Consider the following 22,219-nt stretch of genomic DNA (forward strand, 5'->3'; position numbering starts at 1 on the left):
TGAGTTATATAATATTTATATGGATGGGATTCGAGGGGAAAGAGCTCGTAGTACTTTGACGTTTGGTAGTTCATCCGATCGTTACTAACTTAGCGTGTACTTTGTGTGTCGCAGTGAAGATGTCGACAATTGATAAGTATGTGTGGCAAAGGATAAGAATTTACCCCTTTCACACTAAAACACGAGCTTAGCATCAATTGAACCAACACCTCTTAATACAATAAAAATGACTTATCCAATTGGTTACATATTAAAGATGGAAAAACTATTGTAATTTGAATAAAAAATTTTATAAAAATTTGTAAAAGAAGAGGGTAAAAATTTCTAATTCTTAGAAAATTTTCAGCATAATAACGCAGAATGTTTATTCTTCCATTGATCAAGCAGGATAACGTAGGTTAATGTTTCCAAAGTTAAATTATTTTTTGATCACTATCGAGGACAGTTCCCAAACTTTTGATATTACAATCACTTGAAGAACTTTTCAACTTATATGAGCAAAAATTTATTTCACAACACTTTGGTTTCTTATAGGTTTAGATAAGAGGGCAATGGAATTTTGAAGTTATGATATTATAATCATTTGAAATAAATATAAATTAATCAAAATTTTTGCAGGTAAAAAACCATTAAATTTTTTACACATACACAGCCTTCCTTTTCAAAAACACCAACATTCGCTCGATAACATCGTTCGATTAAGCAGCAACATCGCCCTCCCATTCCGGGAAATTATAATCCTAATGCCACCTAATTAACCCCCCCCAAGAAGGCAAGTCTCGCGAAAATTCTTCCATTCGCCGTGCCCGCACACATATACGCATACACATGTCGGAAGCCTCTCCGTCTGCTCCGTGACTATGTACGCAAATAGGCAACAAGAAGGAGAAGAGGAAATTCGAAAGCGAGCATTATTAAGCGCGGAGGCGACGATTATACCTATGCGCGCCGTTTGGGGTGGGTGATAATAACCACGTGAATGGGCTTCATTAAGGAGTCGCTGAAAGGCTCGCGTGTGTGGGTTGCGTGCGAGCTCTCCTTGTGTTTGGCGAGCTTTAGCGGGTGTCTTCGTCGTTGGGGTGCATTAGAGCATACCAAGTGGGAGGATTCTCTTTCGATGGATTATTTTCTACTGTTTGGAAATATTTAATTTTCGATGACTACTCGGTCTTAGTCCACTAAAAAACCATTTGGGAGTCCTCGACAAAATTATAAAGGAGTCTGCTGAAAACATTCACAAAAATTGCTATCTGATGACTAGTTTTGTCTACATCTCATTAATATCTAGTAACTTAATTATAATACGAGAAAACGTTCAAGTGACGGATCAAATAATTTTGAAACCAATGTAAAGATTCTATTCCATGAAGTCAGACGATTAAACAAGACTCACAATTTTACACACGATTGCCAATGAAATCTAAAATCCTTTAAGCATTTGGAAAAAAGAGCTATTCTTATCCTCGAAGCTCCTGTATTCCGGGGAATCCCAAAATCGAGTATCCACCAGTCAAAGGAGGGCCCACCAAGCTCTCCATAAAACATTTTGGGAAATTCACATTCCACACGCACCGGTTGTTCCTTCAAAACGGTAGCTGAACATACGCAAACACGAGAATCTCGCAGTTGGTTACGTATACGCGGGACCCGCCGAAGCGACGCAAAAGGGAGCAAACGTTCGTTTGATTCTCGAGAAAACGCGGCTGTGGGAAGAATATCACCGTCTCGGGGAAGAGACTCGTCAAAACGAAGATACAATCGTTCGGCAACGTGGACCCAAGTCAAACCGAAGTAACTGCAGCTGTACTCGTCAACTCCGTCGCCGTGCCGACAAATCAGCATGAATAACGCAACATCGCTCAAACAGACAGACGCTGTAACTCACGAAATACACGCGCGCGTGCAAGCACAGCTTCGAAACTCCGTAACTCGTCCCGTTCGGCTCCCGCGAGAACTTTAACGCTGCATCACTTATGCAACGCGGTGCCGCGTGGCAGCACACCCTCCCCCCCGCTTTTCATCCCCTTCTGCACTTACAAAGCGATCCCTCGAGATTTTCCCTCCTCCGTGTGCCGTTTCGTCGCACCTGTTGAGTGAAAACGGGGGAGGCCTCTTTCTCTTTCCGCCCCAAAATGAAATATTACCGAGTGTGTACGTGGATACACGAGGAGGGAAATTCTACCCCTGTGCGTACCGTGTTCTTTCCTTCCTCGAGTGAAAATTGTTTTCTAGTTTTGCCTGGACGCTGATTCGGCAACCATTTTTCATGAGAAATTCAATCGGTTTTTCCCGAACAACAACAAAACCGAAAGCGAGCCGTGCGGGGAAACTGAGGAAAGCGAGGGAGAATAAAACCACATTGAAAAGCGGAAGTTTAACCAGAAGCCATCGATGGCTCCATCGGTGCCCGTCGCCGCCAACTGTTCTCGACCATATACACTGTACGGGCTTCCCTTGCCGTTCTCCGCCTTCTGTCGTCCCGCGCCGGTCTCTGATTAGAGTGGTCGGCAAACATTGTTGGGATTAATTGCTCGCTTTGGGCTTGCTGAGTTTTCATTAGGGAAAAAAATGAAGGGGACCCCCCCGTTTGTGTTTTTTTAACGCATCGGGAGTGGGTTGGCTTTTTTTGGGCATGTTTTTTAAGACTGGTGGGTACTGACGTGTTTTTTTATTCGTGGAATTCAAGGGAAAAACTCCAAGTCTTTATTTGGAGTCTTTAGATCCTTTAAGTGCTCAATTGCTATTGAGTATTTATAGCTCATGAGTCTTGTCTCGATCTCGATAGTTTTTCGACTGATGACTCATTTTCTTGGTCTTGTTTCGAGAATCTTGGGCTCGTATGTACTTAGAGTCTTGATTTTTCTCGACCTTTGGAAATGGAAAATTTTACTATGACCATACCGCCCCATCGATTCACTTAGTAAGGGATACGGTCATGCATATTAAGGGTATCATTGTTTTTTAATAATGTACATCCAAAATAAAAATATGCATTCGCCCCCGGGTGGGCTTGAACCACCAACCTTTCGGTTAACAGCCGAACGCGCTAGCCAATTGCGCCACGGAGGCTTGTGCCAAAAGAAAAAAAATTTAACTTTAATAAAGCACCGATAAACCTTTGTTTTATGACATCGAGTCGCATTTTGAAAAATCGCAAACTGCAAGCTTTGTTTACGCAACTTCTGTTATCCGACTGATTTGTGACTGCATGACTGAACAAACAAAGAGATCGTACGTATACGTGCGTATTTTTTAGGTGAAAGCGCAGACAGACGGTGTGTCAATACAGCTGATTGAATGGATGTACGTGTCTGAGATGCGACGATGTTGGGGTGTATCTGTTTCGTTTTGTAACACGGCATCTCGTTTATCTTCGATTAATGTTAGTTCTGAATTTATTGAGCTTACCGTTTTACATGAAAGCTTTGTACGAAAAACTGGTAATTTTTTTTATATTATCGACTTTTCGATGAGCTCGATGATAAAGGAGTTTCGTATTTTGATTGTAAATCCAAATATTTGATTCATACGATATGTTCTGTTGTACCGATAATTGAGAATATTACAAAGATCTTAATACGTTTTGCGATTGAAGGGGTACACACTAATATGTGACTGTTAGGGTTGTGAAAGAAATAAAATGCATACAATAGTATTAGAGAAAAGTGACAAACAAATGCAAAGTTGTTTCTTTCCCTCGAATAGTGGCTATTCATAATCCAAATTCTGTCATTTTCCATTTAAACTATCATATCATAAGGTTCATTCGGCTACTAAATGGAAAGATCGTGTCATCTCATTTCTAAATTTTAAAACCAAAATCTAGGTGATACATTTGAGAATCAAATCCATTTCAACAACTATTTGCTAGATACCAAAGGTCAGCGCTATAACACGCATCAAAAAACAAGACATAACCTCAAAGCTAATGCTTAACCAGAGGACCAGCACCAACAGATTTCGTAGTGGTCAGGAAAAAAAAAATAGTCTTGTAAAAGTGGACAAGGGATGGGAGGAGACACCACGTCGCCTACATAAACGACTAAATGTCCCCTGACCTCAGCAGTTGTAAGTATAAGTACCCGAGGAATGGCCCATCCATACATGTACTTCATAAAGCTCCGAACAATGCAGTAAAAACTTTTGTTGACGCTGCCCTTGCGCTTGGTGATCTTGGAGGTGGCGTCAGCTGCACGTGTTATTCGCTGTTTATATATGATAGGAAAAAATTTTACGGCTGACCCACGTGCAACTCTTGTACGAAGGTACGTGAAGTACTTTTTCAAAAATTTTGTAGCTTAAGGGATTTTTAAAGAAAAAAATACAACAGGACTCGATTTTCTGTTAATGTACCGTTGCGTTTTTCACCCCATAGATGTAGCAAGGAAACTTTTCCAGTATTCCGTATGAACAAAAGACACGCAACGCCTTGAAACTTTTTCCTCTTAAGAGTACAATGTCATTGATTCTTTTCTCGAGCAATGACACAGTGTACATTATGTAGAGATAAATTTCCATCACCACGTAGCCCAGAAATAACTTTATCTAATCAGCATGAATCTATACTATCCTTGACGCTGGAATTATCACGTTGAAATTTCAGACTTCCAGATGTGCTCATCTTTGACTAATTTCATTGTCCGAGTGGTTCGCGTTGTGCCGAAATTAGAATTTACCGAGTGATAAAAGTAACGAAAAAACTTGTTGCCGAATATAGTTTGCAGAAAACAAAATGAACCGAAAAGTAGTAAGCCGAAAAAAAATTTGCCGAAAAACGTGTCATATTTTCGGCAAATTGTTTTTCGGCAAAATCATTTCGGCACAATGGTTATCGGTCAAGGGTACTTCGACAAATTTTATTCACGTAATTTAAGCAATAAAATTAGGTTATTCGTATCTTTTTCTCGTCCGGATGAACCCAGATAAGTCTAATTACACTGTATAACGTTTTATCATGATAAAATTAATAGATTTAAAATTCTTGTTTCAGTATTGTAACGTACATGTATCTGTGTGCATGTATAAACGATTTTTCATTGGGAAAACAAAAAATTTATAGTCAAGTAGCATCCAAACAACTTTGCAACTTGAATACGGTCCGAGGATTGATCAAGTTTTGCATTGTTAAATCAGTTACAAAGGGCTATCATTCAGGATGCATATATACCTACAATATACGTATTGCATTAGTTTCACATTTTTTTTGTAGCGACTTCCGTTTCGAGTAAATTACATTAGTGATATTACAGCACTGAGTGCAACGATATTTTACATTTACAAGATTATAAAATATGACTTTAGAGAATTTATTAAGAAATTTGTTCCCCGTACTCCGTTGACGGTAAATGGACTAACACTTTTACTCAATGATACATACTTTGGTTGGTCATGGAAGACCCTGCATCGTAAAATTTTCATTAGGTGCAATAAAAAACTCGTCACAGATAACATCGTACACGTACATCTTGAAAAACAATTTTTGAAATTATTATGACCATAGAAAGTGATTACTCACTTATTTTAACAACATTGGTAAAAATCTTTTATTAATTTTTTTTTTTTTTTTTTTTTTTCATCAAAAATTATATCATTGAAATTTAACATTTATATGGTAACGATGAATTCACGGTTACAAAAAATGTTTAATTGGTATAAGCTGAATAATAGGGATGAAGAAACAAGTACATATTAGGATTAATAGTACATTACGCACCTAGTGAGCGAGACTAAAAATTTTGCAGATGTCACATGAGTAAACGGTTGATGTTGAATCTAGGGCATTTCTCAACCTCTGAACATGGTGATCAAGGTAAAATAAAGCGAGAACGCAGATCTGTATTTAACAATTTGTCCTCACCACTCGGCATTCGTGATAAGCTTTGACTTTTTTGGCATTAAAAATCGCAGTACGATAAAGTTTAAGGTGTGACAATGAATCATAATTTTTGAATATATAATATTTGATGCCTACTCCTGACTACTAGTTATTGGTGCGTGCTAATTACATATGCGTATATGTGTGAGGTGACAATGTATCAAAAGATATAATCTCTGATGCCTTTTGCGATATTCTATGAAACTCGAAAGTTACCTATAAGTTTTGGAATTCAAGCTTAAGACTAGTGCAGTTCTTGTATCAAATTTTATAGGTTTCCGACTTCAACTCTTTAAGTCCAACATTATTTTTGCGTTGATTTAAGATTCTTGTAATTTTGTACACTTTTGTTACAAGTATATTTTTATTATCATTTCGTCTTTACGGAAAGGACATTCCAAGACATCCCTGCATGGACAAGTTGTAATCCCAGTGTTAGTATCGAATTCATTTCAGTATTAACACAAGTGCATATAAGGGCATATTGTAAATAAAATCTTTTTTGTGGAGTAACTTACTCGGACGGCTAAGCACCCAAAACCGACAATGAACCAGAGAAGACGATCAGAGAAGTGGTCAAAAAGGTGAGTTTGTACATTTCCAAAACTTGAGTACACTTACAGGACTTGATGATCACTAAACCGTTGTAATTTAAGAACATACAGAGCGTATACACAGGGCTAGAATTGGATGCCAGCACTGTATCCACAAAACTATGGAGGATTCGCTCCACATGCAACTTGTTATACACGATTCAATTTAATACTGCTTGTAACATGACGATTAATGTCTTTATAAAAAAAGGAAATACGTTTGTTTGCAGAAAATTTTTTTATCATTATGATTATTTATTTACATTACTTGTATGAAAAATATGATTAATCGTACTATGTAGAGCGAGTACCAGTTGTTCTAAATATCCCCGCTGGTGATGGTGCTTATGTGACGAAAAGTACTGCTAAGCACCGACAATGTTGCACAATAGTATATTATGCGCGTTAAATACTGATACAACGAAAAATAATTTTAGTAACTTATTACAATTGCAAAGTTAAATCACATAGAATATAGTATCATTTGTCGACCCTTCTTTTATTTGTTAACATATTCATATACAACAGTTTCATACAAAATAAGTAAAAACATCAAAAATTTTTTACATATTTGGTTCAAAGCATATCTTTATACACCGTATTTACATTGATCTTCCACTTAGCTGGTTGCGTGTGCCATGATATGTACCTATCTGTAACATAACTAAAAATAATAGTAGTAAACACAACTCTACAAATACATTTCGTTCTGCGTATATACTTGATTATATTATATAGGTTGAAAAACGCTCTTTTAGGACTGAGTCATAACTATTTTTCATTTGAGTCGGAGCAAACCCAGATTTTTAAACAAAAAATTGCGAGGTATACTATTGACATTTGAGTGTACCTTCCACACCATAATATCTACAATATGTATTTCCATAAAAATGTATTCTAAACCTTGTATTAGCAGCTACTTGGGTGATATAAATAATAGTATTATCTGAAGAAATATCAGAAATTATCATGTACAAGTTAAACAAAATTTTCAATATAGAAGTACACTTTATCCCGTGTCAAGTGATGGTCGAATTTATGTTTTTCTGTGTAAATGAAATGAAGCAGATGTTGTAACTAATTGATACTACACTTAAAACACTACACAAGTATCACTTTAAGTAGAAGAAAGTTTTAAAAAAGAAAAAAAGAAAAAAAGGGCGTGACCGTGTGGAAACGACGAGCCTTTTTTGTCTGTTGCTTGTCTGTGTAATTTTGCAGTGTATATTTCGTATACAAATATGTATGCATGAACGAATTACCGCTACAATATACGTTAAGAACCGTTTACATACTTTGTCATGTTAGCATATTATAGTTAACAATGTGGGAATAAAAAACATTTTATGTTACTTATATTTAATTAAACTTTAACCAGGCATTTTAATTTTGTTGACGTGCAAAACAATACAATGATTTGAAATTGAACTATATCAACAATTGATGGACTATAATTAAAGTCTTTTTAAAATTATATAGACATGTTTCCTTAATTAATTACTCGAGTACAATTATTGATTGAACTAAAAGTACACTATTAACCTTATAGGATGCTGAAAAATTGAATACAAAAATCCCAGTATTAATGAGCTTACGCACAACAAACTGAAAAAGGAATAAGCTCCCTGTTTTGTAACAGTTTTTATAATTACCCTTAAACACATTTCTAATTAGAGCATCAATAACCCTATTCTAATCGGTAAAAATATCTTTCAAGTACTTATTGCAGCTTACGCATAATGTTTATGCAAGTATTACAGCGTGTTGTACATAAATTTCTATGTTTTATTATATGTAAATGCTAATCAAATGATAAATATAATTCAGCCCAATCACAAAAATAATGACAGGCCACATTACATTTACATTTGAGCACTTAAATGCAACATTTTCTGAAATGTGCAAGATAATCAGATTTAACCCTAGTCTCTAGAACCCGGCCTCCACTGACTGTCAAGACATTGCAGACATTATTACATTATGTTACAGAATTGAAACGTTAACATACTTGCAATAACATTCAAATAAGTATAATTACTAGTACAGTAACCATGTCTTTACAAATATACTACCAGTAAGCTTACAATATTCATCTCTTTTATTTGCTATTGCTTAAATACGACTATTCCTTAGCCCAATCAAATTAATGACAGGCCTCCGCATAGTCGTACCTAAGCATTGTACATATTTAGAATTATGTAGATTTATACAAGTAATTTTTAAGAATACTTAGAAGCATGACAACGCTTTAACCCTAGTCTCTAAGACCCGGCCTCCACGTTATCTTGCTGCTACAACTACTTCATTACGGTAACAACTCAGATACTTTATTCTATATACGGTAGTATATTTGCAATGACATGAGTCATATTTTTTATTAATGCGTATAACAAGAGTGCCGAGTATTGTTTAAGTTCCAAATTTTAAGAAGCTGTGTGTAAGATTAGAGGCATTAATAATTTCTTGGATACATACTGTTTAATAATGTATATACAAGTGTATAATGAAACATTGTTTTTTAATTGAACTGCAAACTGGTCCTGCTAAGGCCTCCATATTGCTACAGCTTGGCAACTTACTTAAGAAGACTAAATAGTTACAAAAATTTGGCATTACGTTTTAACCTTAGTTCCTTGAACCCGGCCTCTACCTTATACCAATTGTAATATTTTTGAAATTACTTTTCATAAATGCTTATTACGTATACTTGTAATAACACTAACACTTTTTAAGAACAATTTCAAAGGAAAAGTGTAGAACAAACGTCTAAAAATTGTTTCAAGTTTTCCAGCGTCCCTATGATTTTTATAGTGTGAAAAAATGTGTGTTTTAACATACTTTTGTTTCGTATAAAATCGTCATTCAATCGAAAATCATTGTCATAACAAGAGATGTAATAAGCCACAGACTCTTGGATATTTCACTTACTTTACGATTCTTTGTGTACATAAATGTTTGTACACAGTACTGTAAAATTTCATTTGCATCAAGGCTTTTCGAATTGTCTACAGCTTTTTTGAAATTGTCTCAGAGCATTATAACGTATGATTTTTCGTATCCCTTAACATTATTTATCATAAAAATTATAATTAATGTGAATATATATCAAAATTTTGTCTTTAATATTCAAGAATATCTCATAATAAATAATCAGAGGGTGATCATTTTATAAACAACACTTTATGCAGCATTTTCTTTTTATGCCCATATCGTGGCAGTATCATACTATGATGACACTGTTCTAACACTATAAAAGTGTCTAAAAGTGTATTTTTGCAATAAATACTGCGTGGAATGTAGATTTCCTAATTTAGCAAAGAACTAATTAGCGTATACGGTGAAACAGATATAAACGTCAAATTATGAACGCATTAAGCATATAACGGATTATGAGCTTGAATAGCACCTTGTTAACAAACTTAAAACTATAGTCTTTTTTTAAAGGACGATTACATGCTTGACTAGTGCAGAAAGCTATACAATATGAATTTTTTAAAATAATTTATATTTTGATGTTTAGGAGTTAACAAACAAAGAAAATAAGCAATGCTATGTATCGTAATTTCATGAGTTCATGGATTTTGGTAGAACATTTAATTAATTAATTACAAAACATTTTCTTCTGAAATTAATTTCTATAGTCTGATGTACAGTTTGTAAATAATACTTGTTAGATCAATAACGCTTTGAAATGTTATTGCACTCTGAGACACTTCAGACCTTCTTTATTATGATCTAGTGAGTACACATTTATAAGGAACGCCTTAAATATATTTAGAAATGTTTCTTTTTATATAGAATGATACCTAATTCTCGGATTTAGTAATTGTAACTGTTGGGAAGTAATTTGCGAATATTTATATTTTATGTACGAAAAAAATACAATCTTCAAAAATAGAACATAAAAACCTGGGTTTGATACTAAAACAAATATTATGAAATAAAATAAAGTTTAATTATGAAAATTTGTGTTCTTTCATTGCTATGCTAAGACATACTTTGAAGTTGATAATAATTTTTCTCAATTAAAAAAAAAAAAAAAAAAAAAAAATTACACAATACTACTTCTTTAGTGGAGTTATTTGTAGAGTAATATTTACTAGTAAAAACTATCTGACAATGTGGTAAACATGTGTGATGTTATTCTTCTCTTCAAACAAATATATTCGGAACAAATTTGTGTAAAATTACTGGTGTGCATTACAATATGCCATGATACTTTTTAAAATTAAAAGTAATGTATTTATTATTGTATTTTCTTAGTCAATAACTAAAATAAAAAGGAGTCATTAAAGTGAATCCAAAATGTTTAATCATTATGTTGTGTGTTTATAATGTTACTGGTAACATTGTCGCATCGGTGGCTATATAATGGAAACAAAAATATAATTTCATTGAGTTTGTTAAACGCAATTTTCTATTATTTTTTAATTATAAAATAATTGTAGTTTAGCGCACTTCCAGCAAAAAAAATTTCATTATGATTATATCTCATTAATTCATTTTAAAATCAACAGCTTTTAAGGACAAGGTGATATAGTATGAACAAAAAAAGTTGAACATTAAATATATATGTGTGTGTAAAATCTTGGGATAGTTAATTTACCATATTGATAAAGAATTACATCACACATGACACCATACATAATATTCAGATATAATTACCTTTACAGGCTAGAAGGTCGGCACATTATTTTATTGACTTTGATTCACTGGACCTAATACCTTTCCTGTGGCGTCTTTCTGATGCTCTTCATTGATTTCCTGCTGCTTTTGAAGCCACATTAAACGTCGCTTGGCACTACCTTGGCGGTTCGTTTTTCTTTTCCTTTTTTTGTTTCCTATAATATAAGAATTAAGTCGCAAGACGCGCTGTATCGTGCTCTCAGCATGCAAGTGTAGTGGCACCTACAAGATTCTCTATGTCTGGCCCACGTGCTCACGCGTGAGGCTGATGTTTGTGAGTGTCCCTCGGCGTAGCGTCTAATGTCCAATCACAGCGCGCGCTTGCTCTGTATGGTCACTATGCCTGTTCGATGCTTCAAGACGCAACGAGCAACGGGCGAAGTGCTATATATACTGCATCGCGTGTTTGTCGCATGTTAACGACCTGTCAACACAAGCCTCGCAATTTCCTAAAATATGTCACATTACCAAAACAGAAAACCAAGTATGCCCGAATAGGCGATACCTATAACAATAGCATTAATTTGTGTAATTTAATCCGTCGTATCAAACGTAGCTTATTTGCAACTTCACGAAGAAAATAATTGTTCGTTAAACGAAATTCGCTGTGTATGAAACAGAATGCTGTTTATGAGAAGTAGTGATTGCCTAAAAGAATCATTTACGAGGATAAATGCTATTAATAAAAAAAGTTATAACGCCTTCTAAAACATGTATTGAAATAAATAAGAAAATTCCGTAATATTTAATGATACTACGTGGTTCACGTGAAGAAAATCCCTCTTCCCAGCGTAACATTATTGTATACATGCATTTTGGAAAAAGCAAAGAATGCTCTAGATCGCACGTGCGTTTATAATTAACGCAAAAAGGCAACGATACACAACTGTAACACACGTGTTATTTAGGACATTCTTCAATCTTTCTCCTTTGATGCGTAACGTACCATGGAAGGTATCGACTTCATCCTTATTAGTGTGTATACTTATCGTTACATCGAAAAAAAACACATTCATGTATTTACCTGTCTTTAAGCACTTGTTCATAGAAGATAATCCTCCATATTGGATATGGCTCGTAGTTGTCTACTATAGCACTGAAGAGAAATGAGGCAAATCCTGTGATTGTTTATTAACCTACTTTTGACACGAATTAAAAACGGTATTTCTTATATACAGATATTTTTACACTGTATTGAATCGCGCTTGGGACATTGACTCGTGACGAATAAGCTAGAACTTCTTCTACGGATACCTACTTGTCACTGTGCATTTTTTTGCAACGGCTGCGACTGTGGCACTGACACTGATTCGCGCCTTCTTCGCTTCATCATGATATTGAAAGAGTAGGGAGGGAGGAGAAGCAGGGCACACCGGTAACCGGCGTACGGCACAAAGCGGCAACTTAAGGCACCGGCACGGAGACCTGAATAAGAAGGAGAGAGTCTCCGGTAGACAGAAACTTCGGACTTCGGATCTCCTCGGTTGTCGATTCTATACGCCGTAGGTAGTCCGTATACAGTGCGTGCATACACTGTATAGTCATGGTATACCTTTTATATCCACGCGCTTAGAAAGAAGTATCGCTATCAAAAATCGATACTTTTTACAAAAAACACAATAACAGATTTTGTACCGATACATCGGAGGTTTGTTCGGAAGGCGATCTGGCGACCCCGGGCGACCTACGGCTGCCCACGCTAACACAAGTTTGACAAAAGTACGAGCGTTCTTTGGTGAAGCTTGGGTAAACGCGGGCGGCAATCAGCATATATATTTAAATCTTTGGGAGTTCCTGTCTTACCGACTTCCGTAAGTACTGTCACCGTCTTGTCATTATTTGTTAGTTAAATTGGTATAAAATTAACAATAAATGAAAATACAATACATATGGAAGTCGGTAAGGAAGGAACTCTCAATGATATAGTGAATGCCCTTAAGGAAGGTAAGTCTGCTTATAAGACCTGAGTAGAGTCAAACTCATCTCTGGTCATACTTGTGTTAGTGTGGGCAGCCGTGAGTCGCCCGGGATCGCCAGATTTCGGATGAAGTTTGACATTTCTTTCTAGTATATGGGCTTGTCCACTGAGAGTGGCCAACTTTACGCGCGCGGGACTTTTTTCGCCCGAACACGCTGTGTTCAACTCGCTCATAATGGCTGGCAGATAGTTAAAAAAATAATTAAAAAATACAAATCGACAGATTTTGATCTGCTCTTTCTGATAGTGCTATTTGTTTTTTGTCAGAACCTTTTTTTCATGGAGAAAAATGAGTCAAAAGTTCAATGTTTCTCTGAAATTCGCCACGGTTTAAAAAAACAAAATTTGCAGGAAACCAAAGAGCAAAGCTGAAACATTAACTCCACAAATTTTTAGAGTGGGAGAGCCAAAAATGCGTGAATTACAAGAAAATGGAGACGTTGGCATGAGCAAGTTCATGGCGGCGAGATGGTAATATGAGAATGTTTGGCTCCAAACTCTGCCGTCTGCAGCGCTGCTGCAGAACAGCCACCATGGCTTCTAAAATGTATATATAGATATACAAATACACATACATATCTACTATTCTTGTATGTATTGAAAATATAAGTGTATGAATAAGCCTTATGACTGTATGATGAGCAGCCTCAACTGTGATGTGTTTCAGTATCGTTCTCCGACAAATTTTCAGCAACTTAAACATGACATATGATATCATAAGATATGATAAAGTTGCCGGTAAGTTGTCGGAAAGCAATACTGGAACACGCTGAGTCGCGTCGACTCATGTACGTGTAAACATAATGACGTGACGGTCATCGTAATACCTACGTATATTTTAGACGCCCTCTCCTTAATCTCCTCTCTTACATAATCCCTCCCTCTCTGTCCCTCTCTCTCACAGTGCGTGCTACTCTACTGTCTACCACTCCATCTCTCTTCTCTCTCGCATGTACGTCACGCTCTCCCTTCCCCTAACGCTGCTACTGTGCCTGCCCGAGCAGGAATTGTAAGTAGGCAATCAGTAGGGCCTACTTCGGCTGCCTCTCTAACCTACTGAGGTCCTACGTTGGGAGCGTCAGGGGGCGTTTAGTAGGCCCTAAGTAGGCTGCCTAAGTTGACGTAACCTATAACCACCTTTCAATTTATACATATAGATGTGTCCATAAAAGAATACACATTGTATTATAACTAAGCAATCGTCATGCTTCATTTTGACGAATTATATTTGATTTCTTGATAAATAAAGATGTAAATATAACCTAAAAATGACTCTCACGTTCATTGCAAATTAACAATATGTGTATATAATTTGTGCGAGTTAACTCGAAAGTACTTTTAAGTAATAATTAACTAATAAATACAAATTAACTGCTTACACTGCGGTTCACTTTTTTTTCATACAAAAACATATTGACTCAATTGAATGACATATGAACTTGACTTGATAGCAGACAGCTGAATTATAGTATACAAACTGTTGCATATAAAAATTTTATAATCTAAGTACAGTTTTTAAACGCTTTTTATCGCAATTTTTTAAGCAATAACAATCGTGTCTAAAACTGGTAATTTGAGAAATTTTGTTTAGTTAACAACAAATTTAATGTCTACTGATTTTGTCAGTCTCATGTTTAGAGGAATACTCATTAATGACTTAAATAGGACTAAATATTAACACTTGTAACTTGTGTACCTATATATAATTTTACGCTACAATTTATACTGCAACTATGGCTGATGTAACTGTACATACACTTCGTGAAATAAGATATAGGTAGGTTATGTAGGCTGCCTAATGAGTACCTCATGCACGCCCTCTGACGCGCCTAAGTGCGCCCTCAGTAGGCTGTCTAAGTAGGGCCTCACGAACTAGAGAGGCAACCAACTTTCATTTCTGCTCGGGTATGGGGATGGCGACCTAGCAAACTAATCTCAGATGGCGCAACTGGTACTTAGACTCTAGCCAATGAGATGTGAGATTAGTTTGCTAAGTCATGGGGTCGCCATCCCCATATATTCGGCATGATAACCGTACTACCAGCGCTGCTCTGGTGGTAGAAAATGCAACTGTAACCTGTTACACTCTCATTATTTTAAAATTTCTGTGAGTTTCGTAATAATTAATGTTCAGCTTCTATACGGTGTTCTCTATTATTATTAATTGCACCAATACAATAAAGGAACTAATAATCAAAGTGAATAATTTATTATGTAGACAGTATAAATACAGAAATAGGCGCGCGTAAGAAGAAAAGCGATTAAAGATCCATGCGGAAGGCGCATAACGACGGCGACGTAACCAAAGGCATGTTTCGTAACAGGGCGTCAGTGTAACCATCTAGCTTGAATCGGCATATTGCTCCCCGCACCATTCCCCCCTAGCCTAACGAAGAAAACAGCGCCTACCGCTGAGATCGCACCAGCCTCTTCGAGATCTGGAGAGACGGTGACTTTGTCATTCTAGGTTCAGATCTGGTTCGACTTAGTTCCTCAGTTTTTCTGGTTTTTGAGCTTAGGATCCGCCAGACCGGGCACTTTGTCGCGAGCCATCTTGGCATAATTTCAATAATTGCTTCAATACGCCATTATATTTCGCTTGAATGCACCATCGAGTATTAGTTAAATGCACCATTGATTATTGCTTAACTGCATGATTGTTTATGTACACGCTTTTTCTTAGTTTGCTTTTGTTTAAGCGCTTATTTGTTTATACTTACTAATACATAAATTTTTGTTTACATCTAAAAAATATATGTTGTTTGATTTTGTTTATTTTTTGTTCGTATGAACTCTTGTAACATTGTTTGACTGCTGACATAAAACTGTCCACTAAAGTCTATTGTTTGATTTATTTTGCGAATCCCGGCGATTAATGCATACTTACTCTCTTTGTTTGTTTGCTTATTTTCAGCATTAGAAACATCGTCCTTGCCTTTTTAGGGAGCAGAGGTTTTCGTCGTTTGAGGGCACGTATTTAAAAAGGAGAAGATCGTAAGTAATGATTGGTTTCCGTACCTTTTCTGAATCTCTTTGATCTCTTGCTTAGCGAGGGTGACAAACGTTCGCTCTTTTCCCTTTCCTTCCCCACATATTTACTTGAGGCATCGTAAGCGTTTTGTTGCTGGACGTTCGTCCAACTTATTGCCTGTACGATTACGAAGTGAGTAGATAAATGGGCGTACATTGCAATGTACAAGTTTCTTTTTCTTCGCATGAAGCGCTGCCATGCATCCACGTAGGATCCATTAAAATTAATTTTACCATACTATCAGATCTGATGGTGAACTCAGTAAAAAGAAAACGTTACAAATGTTACCACGATTTTATAGGTTAATAATTTATCATTCAATTACATATACGACTTGATACCTAATTGTGGTTAAATTGTTAAATACAGATCTGCGTTCTCGCTTTATTTTACCTTGATCACCATGTTCAGAGGTTGAGAAATGCCCTAGATTCAACATCAACCGTTTACTCATGTGACATCTGCAAAATTTTTAGTCTCGCTCACTAGGTGCGTAATGTACTATTAATCCTAATATGTACTTGTTTCTTCATCCCTATTATTCAGCTTATACCAATTAAACATTTTTTGTAACCGTGAATTCATCGTTACCATATAAATGTTAAATTTCAATGATATAATTTTTGATGAAAAAAAAAAAAAAAAAAAAAATTAATAAAAGATTTTTACCAATGTTGTTAAAATAAGTGAGTAATCACTTTCTATGGTCATAATAATTTCAAAAATTGTTTTTCAAGATGTACGTGTACGATGTTATCTGTGACGAGTTTTTTATTGCACCTAATGAAAATTTTACGATGCAGGGTCTTCCATGACCAACCAAAGTATGTATCATTGAGTAAAAGTGTTAGTCCATTTACCGTCAACGGAGTACGGGGAACAAATTTCTTAATAAATTCTCTAAAGTCATATTTTATAATCTTGTAAATGTAAAATATCGTTGCACTCAGTGCTGTAATATCACTAATGTAATTTACTCGAAACGGAAGTCGCTACAAAAAAAATGTGAAACTAATGCAATACGTATATTGTAGGTATATATGCATCCTGAATGATAGCCCTTTGTAACTGATTTAACAATGCAAAACTTGATCAATCCTCGGACCGTATTCAAGTTGCAAAGTTGTTTGGATGCTACTTGACTATAAATTTTTTGTTTTCCCAATGAAAAATCGTTTATACATGCACACAGATACATGTACGTTACAATACTGAAACAAGAATTTTAAATCTATTAATTTTATCATGATAAAACGTTATACAGTGTAATTAGACTTATCTGGGTTCATCCGGACGAGAAAAAGATACGAATAACCTAATTTTATTGCTTAAATTACGTGAATAAAATTTGTCGAAGTACCCTTGACCGATAACCATTGTGCCGAAATGATTTTGCCGAAAAACAATTTGCCGAAAATATGACACGTTTTTCGGCAAATTTTTTTTCGGCTTACTACTTTTCGGTTCATTTTGTTTTCTGCAAACTATATTCGGCAACAAGTTTTTTCGTTACTTTTATCACTCGGTAAATTCTAATTTCGGCACAACGCGAACCACTCCATTGTCCATCGATTAAAATAAACGTCTTGATAATTCATTTCAGAAATACACCAGAGAGGACTCATTTGATTACTCGATTGATACCACGAACCATCATCCAGTAGAGCCCTGATAGTGGTACCAGCTCAATGAGATAGGATTAAAATTTAATCACGGAATCCCTTGAATCCTTTCCCTCCTGACCAATTGTGCCATTATCTCTACCAAGGATTAAAATCCCAAATGTCATCGAAGTTATCACGATGAAAACAGTTAGTGAAGAATCTCGTAATTTTACAATACATTCTAGTCCAGTGCCATTCTTCATCGCTATCAGCTTAACCCACATGTCAGCCGACTGACGAGCGTCCGTCATCCATAAAAAAAGAACAATCGTTCAAGATACCAATCACCCACCTAAGAAACTCTCGTCCCTTCGATGCTTCTGACTGATAGGACACGTGTCCACCCTTACCTTCCCAAAGACCCATACGCACGCTCGACTCGTAAAGTACTTTACGAGCAGTTCTCTTTGTGTGTTTTCGTACGTACGTTGGCTACGAGCGAGAAACTCAGCTACCCTTTAAGTTTGACGTGTACACGACGAATTTAGTCTGACCCCGTAAACCCTCGCTGATTCACGACAAAGATAACACGTGCGCATTTGACGCAAGACATGCAGAACAATGGCCTTTGTTTCTTTAGCAATGCGAATACCCACAGAAGGAAAATAAAAAGCGTGTTCACGTATGTAAGAAACATCCTTAACACACCAAGGCAACTCCGGACCCCAAGCTTCCCACTTCATATTATCCCTCGAACCAGACGTACTCCTCGCCACACCCACAAGCTCTCGGATGATCCTTAATCCCCGTGCAGTCATCGCGCAAACACGTACTTTCGATCGGTAATTACTAGCACGTACGTAGTCAGTGCACGGAGACCACTTGTTGGGCACGACAATCGTGGAGTGGGACATTCTATCTAATTCCAGAGCATCTTCGCAATGACGACGACAAGCTAATACCGTTTCTCTTTCTCTTGCTCGTTGCATACAGACGCACGTGGGAGGCAATCTGGGCCTATATACGTTCCGTTGGGTGAACGTGCGATTGGAATGCAGATCGAGACCTCAAGTGTTGTCATTCAATATCGAAAGAATCTGTTGCTGGTGTATCATCCTCCGTAGGTTTAATAAACGAGGAGACACGAGACGAAGGATCGAGAGCCAAGCTGTGGTTCCACCTCGGGAAGCCATTCGTCAGGATGAGCAGTGAACGGGGGCGGTGTAATAGCAGTGGTGGAGGAAAAGATGAGGATACCGCGGCTGCTGGCCAAGTACCAAGGAAAACGATCTGGCGCACTTATTCACCCAAAGGCGGGAGCAACAGGCGACGCGGGGAGTAATGCGTTTTTGCTGTCGAGTCGGTTACTTGAATTAAAATTGGGGGCTGGTCCACGTTTGTCGAGCAATTGCGTGAAAATTGCGTCAAAGCGAGTATACAGTGGGTGTGTTTTCACTGATTAGTCATGGGGCTATTGTTGTTTGTTATATCACCACGATATTGACTTGAAAGTCTCGTTTATATTTGAGGTTTACCGTGAAGTACCCACGAGTGAAAAGTTGAGATTTCTTTTTAACTAGTTCCCATCTTTTGCGTCATGAAACTCAATTACACGTATGATGTAGTGAACAATCAACCCAAAGCTTTTTAGGAATTCCAACGACACCGTTTGAGGAAAAAATCTTTGATGTGGAGTGAAGGAACGATTTATAAAAATAACATCATTTCCTTTAATTTCACCGACGAATCATTTACTTTATCTCAAAATTGCGCCTGAAAACATCAGTGTTTACATTGCAAACACAAAAATTTGACTTGTAATACAACAGTCCACAGTAAGCTAGCTGTCTCTTACATCATTGCAAATGATAACTCTTTTGTTTTGATGAGATTTCATGCCAAATTGCTGAAAAACCGCAATCCCCATTGGAATGAGTCTCAAAAAAAGTTGAACGCCTTCGTGATTTCTCATTCGAAATATTGAATATGATTACAAACAACAACAAAGAAATAACATGACGTTCAACCCGCTCTCCGACACTGCACCTCTCGATCTCTCAAAGGGACTCCTCGGCAGCAGCAACAGGCGCGTTACAGCGACAACCACCCTTGCACGCCTCCACGTTCATATATATAGGCCTATACATACACACACACACACACACTGTGGCTCAGACCTCGGCTTTTCCCAACTGCTCTGTAGCAACTGGTGGTCGCAGCTTTCCGCGGCTCGCTTGCACAACTCGCGCGGCCCGTTTGTTCTCAAATAGAGAGAGGGGGGGTACCTTGGCAGCCGGCCAAGAGGCCGTGGAGTGCAGAAAGTAGGCTTGACGCTCTTGCAGGAAGCGCCTCCCTTTTTCCCTTGCTTTACGTGCTGTCGCCCTTGCCAAGGCTCGACTCACTCTCTCTGGCTCTCTTGTCCCGGGAACTTTTTTTTTTGTCCTCCTTTCCATCGCTTACTCCGCTCGTGTATAGCGGCCTTTTAATTGTCACGAAGACCGTAATTAGCTGGTCTGACATTGTTCCGGGGACTATGGCGCTGATGGCTGTACAACACAAAGGAGGTGTTACTTGGCAGGTTATTTAATATTTTTGTGTTGTGATTCTGGTCACAATTTTTATAATATAAATGACATGTCCATCAAGAGGTACTCAAGTTCTTTTCATTGTACGTGATTAGGTTGAGAGTAAATTTGTAAAATACGTGTCTTGTGCACATAAATTTTTAAGCTTAAATGAAGTTTATGGATACCGAAAAAACTTGTTGCGAATTGCTGGAATCTATGAAGAAAAAAAATGCTCTAAATGTTGAAAAATACAAGCATGTATGTAATAATGGAAATTCAGTATTACACTTATATTTTGTTTAGTGTACCATAATTGGTAAAGTTGTGAGTGATAAAGTTCCTGCAAAAGTTAGTGCGTCTCTATCCAAGCCGAATTTTTCACTCTACACCGACTAAACCATGGTGGTAGCTTTGATACCGTTAATAAAAGCTATAATGGCAATAGCCAATGTAATAGCTAAAAATGATGAAGGATCATCGTAATCAGGAAACGACATTCAAACTGTCGCGAGTCTCCCCATACGGAAGTGCCTTTTGGTCCGAACGGACGAACCGACAAAACGAGCCCCTTACCAGCCCTTAGCTATTCTCCTTATCTCCGACGGGTGCACGAAAGGCTCGGCGAGGTGGTCCTTTCTCGATGTCATACATGAATAACGAGGCCGAAAGAGGGAAACACGCGAAAACCGGCCATCGGCCCGATTCCGAATCCGCGCATCAATAATGCACCGTGTGCCGTGTATACACCTCGAACGCGTCTGAGATGAGCTTTTGAATATTCCAGTGGTACTCAAACGTCGTTTTGTGCATCATTTATCAAGTGCCTCGTTTTTTGCCCTCCTTTCCGATTCAAATGGAAAGTGTTTCTTTTTTTTTTTTTTTACTCAGGATTGCTCAGTGGTTTTTTGATCCATCCCCAACCAGCACTACATGATGCCACGCTGGATGTGTACATGACTACTTGTACCAAAACTAACAACTTATACGCTTTTTTATTGATATTTTTATACCAATATTACGGTTAGTCTCCTGCAAAGCGTAGTAAAATTTATAAGCGTCCCACCAACATGTTTACTTTAAAACTGATTAAGCTTTTTGAAAGCATACATCGTGTCATTTGTGTAAATAAATCTTTCGGTATGAGTGTTGCTTTGCAACAAAACTGTGTGAAAAAAAGACTCGACGATTTCCACTCACCACCACCATTTCTTGCTAATTCCAATTTACAATCAACTGCTCTGTAATTTCCGCTAAAATGCGAGCAAAGATTGGAATAATTTAATCAATCGCACTTTCCTAAGCCTCTTTTTCTTCTGCTCTCCAAAGAATCTCAACACCAGAGTCTGTTAATTACTGTCAGTCACAAGAAGATGCACCTTCCTCAAGCATAAAAGTCCTCCCTTTTTTTTAATACCTTATACGCTTGTAAAACAGGATAGCAGAGCCGCACTTTGACGCAGCGAAGCTCCCGGGGAAAAGGTCATCATTTCATTAAGCTCGTGTTTGCCGGGCTAGGATTACATCTTGTCTGTTTGCGCATAGCGGAGATTTTTCCTTTGACCGAGAGATGGTTGGGGAGGGGTAGGGGGTGATGTGCGTCTGGGTTTGTTTGTTTTATGAAATTCCCGCTTTGACTTCCCGAATTTTACCGCTCGCGCCTTTCCCGCGAAATTGAGAGCTTTTTGGTATTTTTTCATTCGGCGGAATGACTCAAAGCTAATGAGAAAGATGTGGCGGGGTTGCGCGTATTTTTTGTTTAAAAGAAGCATCCTATCCTGTTTTCGTGTATAATTAAGCAGGGGGAAATAGCCGGATGGTTGAAACTACCTGGTGTAGTGCATACGATGGAACGCATTTTATTAAAATTTTCGGGGAGAGGGGTTTG

The 22,219-nt window shown here is 37.2% G+C and overlaps 1 protein-coding gene and 1 non-coding gene across 3 annotated transcripts in view; one reads left to right on the forward strand and one right to left on the reverse strand.

Moving 5' to 3' along the window:
• bru3 (CUGBP Elav-like family member bruno 3) overlaps positions 1 to 22,219 on the forward strand; it is an 825,259-nt gene that overhangs the window by 689,645 nt on the left and 113,395 nt on the right. The window lies entirely within an intron of this gene.
• Positions 2,996 to 3,069, reverse strand: TRNAN-GUU (transfer RNA asparagine (anticodon GUU)). Its single transcript has one exon. It is a non-coding gene; the product is annotated as a tRNA-Asn (tRNA).

The sequence above is a fragment of the Copidosoma floridanum genome, unplaced genomic scaffold (genome assembly GCF_036245765.1).
Source record: "Copidosoma floridanum isolate Cflo_tuat_1 unplaced genomic scaffold, Cflo_Japanese_pri ptg000025l, whole genome shotgun sequence".
In the NCBI taxonomy this organism is placed as follows: Eukaryota; Metazoa; Arthropoda; class Insecta; order Hymenoptera; family Encyrtidae; genus Copidosoma; species Copidosoma floridanum.